Source organism: Aphanomyces astaci, assembly GCF_000520075.1.
Source record: "Aphanomyces astaci strain APO3 unplaced genomic scaffold supercont1.127, whole genome shotgun sequence".
Taxonomy (NCBI): domain Eukaryota; phylum Oomycota; class Saprolegniomycetes; order Saprolegniales; family Verrucalvaceae; genus Aphanomyces; species Aphanomyces astaci.
The window spans coordinates 8,857-12,491 of NW_009798390.1; positions in this window are offsets into that span (position 1 = coordinate 8,857).

Below are 3,635 nucleotides of genomic sequence, written 5' to 3' on the forward strand. Positions count from 1 at the left end.
TGATGTCATCGAACATGATGAAGTTGTTTAGTCGTAGATAATATAATATCTCGATGTTTGTAATGAAATATAATGCAATGTTGCCTCCAGAACATTGTTACCTCTTTAAAATTTATCATCTCATTTTCGCGTATTTGCAACGTCAGCCGAGCATAAAATGGATACTAGTGTATTGTATGTCCACAACAAATTACATTATCCGTATCATGAGTCAGGGTGCTTTTTTGTCTGGTGAATGGGTAACAAACAATATACACTACACGGTATACCATTGAAACAGTATTTCGGGTAAAATCAGCAGTGGAATTGTATTAATGAGGGAATTATTCTTTGAAAGTGCAATACAGTAGCATGTTTTTCTGGCAAGAATGTCAGCCACGATGTTGGGTACTTCGAAGTACTTCGAGGTATGTATGACGCCAAAAATGATACAAGTACTAATGTTACCAGACGCACCTTTCGCACGCAAGACTTTCGAAGTTATACTACGTATTAATAGTAGTACTGTATGTATGGGCGCAGTTCCGTGTCAACTTGGTTCCGTGCCACGATACGTGATTGGTAGAAAACAATCACTGTGAAATTTTCAACCAATGACCTGCAATTTCATTTCCGATTTGAGAGGTAACTGGATAAAATCAAGTGGCTTGGAACTGTTTTTAGCCTATGGATATTTTAATTCTTTTAGTTTATTTTCCGTCAACACCAATGGCATGATTTGATGTCCTACGAACTGGAATAGTTATCCTCCTTAAGAAACACCATTATTGTCCGTTTCAGTCAAATTTGCCTATTTTGGTGGATTCATGAAATCGCCAACTATTCGAGCAAAGTAGTCTGATTGGCTACAAATAATGAAGGTTTCAATATGATCGGCTAAAAAGATTGATTGTACTCCGGAGTAGTATTGCAGTCACAAAGATACGTCTTCAACTTAGTTTTATATGAAATTTCGAAGGTCCGGCGATTCTTCGGCGGTTCATTCAACCAACCGCCGTAGGAAATTTTGAGTAGAACAAACACACACGGAAACATGCCCATACTGGTACGTATAATACAGGCCTTTAGCAAAGTATAAGGCCGAACCATTCTGGTAGGCGTCAAAAACGTGAACTGTACAGCAGTCTTAGATGTTGAACTTGAAGAGTACAACGTAATTGTCAAAGGAACGAGGATAGAGTAGCACTTGAGGAAGGGGGCGAGGGCACGATAAACACTTGCGGGTCGGGGGCAAACTAACTGTAAAAGTGACTTAACAAACTGGCTTTAACTATCCGGATAGTGTCCGGATGTCTGAACACGGCGAAGAAGGCCAAAGCAGACAGGACAAAGTGCCCCATTTGACAGCTACCCCACTCGGCAAAGACTGCGCGGGGCCTTCGAGACGAAGGTTCTCATAGAGAAAATGAGCGCCAAAGGCAAAAAAAGGGACTTAGCGAATAAATCACACAGGCTATAAGTTCCAAAAGGCAGCCCGATACACAAACCACCTTGAGAACAGAGGCAAAGAAGGTAGTGCGGGGTAAACAAGAAGTTGAGGCAAATGAGTGCAAGGGTGCTCATAAAGCGAGGCAAAAGCCGAAGGATGCATACATGCAAAGGTAAAGGTAAATACCAACAAAGTGCATAAGGCAACGAAAGTAAAAGTAGTGTGCCTCAAAATGCAGGTGAAGACCATAAAGATTTCATAGAGTAGGGTGAATACCCGTGAATAGCACGTAGGAGGTGGAGGCGTGGGGGTACATTGAAGTGACTCACTCAAACCATGACGCCACTCATACAGCGCCGTTAGCCAGACGAGACCGCCAACTTCAAGCGGCACGAGCAGACATAGAAGTGAGCAAGCCCCAACAAGATCGAGCGGTGCAAAAGAAAGCGTGGATAAAAGTGGTGGCTAATATAGCCGAGGCAAATGATGCGAGGTGTAGAACACGAGGTACATATCCTGTTTAAGCCATGAGGCATAAATATCAGGTAGGGGCCATAAGGCAGGAGTGCCAAAGGCATAGATAATGAGTTGGTGCCATAAGGCAGAAGTGCCAAAAGCATTGCCCAACTAAGAGACGCGATCACTGAGGAAGTCGCCAACGTAGTAGATACGCAGAGCGTTGCAGAACCTGCTTTCGCAGGTTCCGGACGGGCCATTAGTAAAAAAGTCCTCAAGTTGTTCTTTGATAGGAAAATAATGGAGAATAATTTCCTTTTCTCAACGAAATCCCGAACAATCATGAAACTCACATCAATGTGCTTGGAGCGCCCATGATGCTGAGCATTTTGGGCGATGCTGATGGCGGATTGGTTGTCCTCGTGAACCCAAATCCGTTGATCACTAGTGTGATGTAGTTCGGCAGCGAGTTGCCGAATGTATAAACATTCTTGAATGCAAAGGGAAGAGCCACAAACTCGGCCTCGGTGGTGGACACAATACCTTGCTTCTTGGACAACCAAGAGATGAGGTTGTTAAATAACTGGATCAGAAATCCACTGATACAGCGTCGAGTGTCGGGGCACATACCGTAGTTGGCGTCCACATAAGAGGACAGAAATGGCTTGGAGACATAGTCTCGGCCACCGAGCATAAGCCCATGAGGAGAAGTGCCTCAGAGGTAGCGTAGAACGCGCTTGGCAGCACGCCAATGGGCAATTCCCGGGTTGTGCAGAACCTGCCAAAGTTGTTGAAGGGCGAGAGCCCATAGCTAAGTACATAATACTGCCAACGATTGACCGATACGGCTTTGTTTTACATAAAAGCAATGTCCTCGGGTGAACTAGCACACTGAGCCTAGAATAGGGGGGTAGTGCATTAAAAAGGAGTGGCGACGGGCTTTGACGTAGACATGTCGAAGCGATCAAGTACTGTAGAACAGTAATGAGATTGGTGGATGAACAGAGTTCCATCGAGACGATTGCGGACGATTTCCCAACCGAGAATATCTAGAACTGGACACAAGTCCTTCATATGAAAGCGCTTCGAGAGCGATGCTTTGAGATCCGAGGCAAGAGCCTTGTTCGGAATGATGATCAAGAGATCGTCGACGTAGAGACTGACAATGGTAAAACCATCATCGCTGGCTTTAAGAACGACGCAGCGGTCTTTGTGTAGGCGGGCAAAGCCCAGGGAAACCATAAAGGTGATGAAGGTCCAATACCAGAGGTGTGGAGCTTGTTTAGGCTCATTTGGAGGAGACATAGGTCACGTCGAGAGATGGGAGCCGGGAGGCTGTTCCATGCGAATAACGCAGTCAATTGTGCCATTGAGAAATGCGGTTTTGACGTCCATTTGCTCGCATTTCAAATCATGGATGGCCACTAAGGCAAAGAGGAAGTGAAGAACTTCGAGTCGTACAACAGGAGCAAAAATGTCCGTGTAGTTATTGTAGTACCTTCTAGTAGTATTTACGTATAAGTGAAGTCGATGTTTTTTGGTTGCATGAATCCTTTGACGACAAGTCGGGTCTTGCATGTGCCATCGGCTTTGAGTCGAAAGACCCAGCGACACGGTAGAACCGTTTCGTCATGACGACGTTTGACCAGCACATAAGTGCGATTGGAGAGAAAAAAATCTTATTCTGATTTGGCGGCTAGAAGCCAGTTGGCATGGTCAGGGCTCAACAAAGCATCACGCCAGTCTTTGT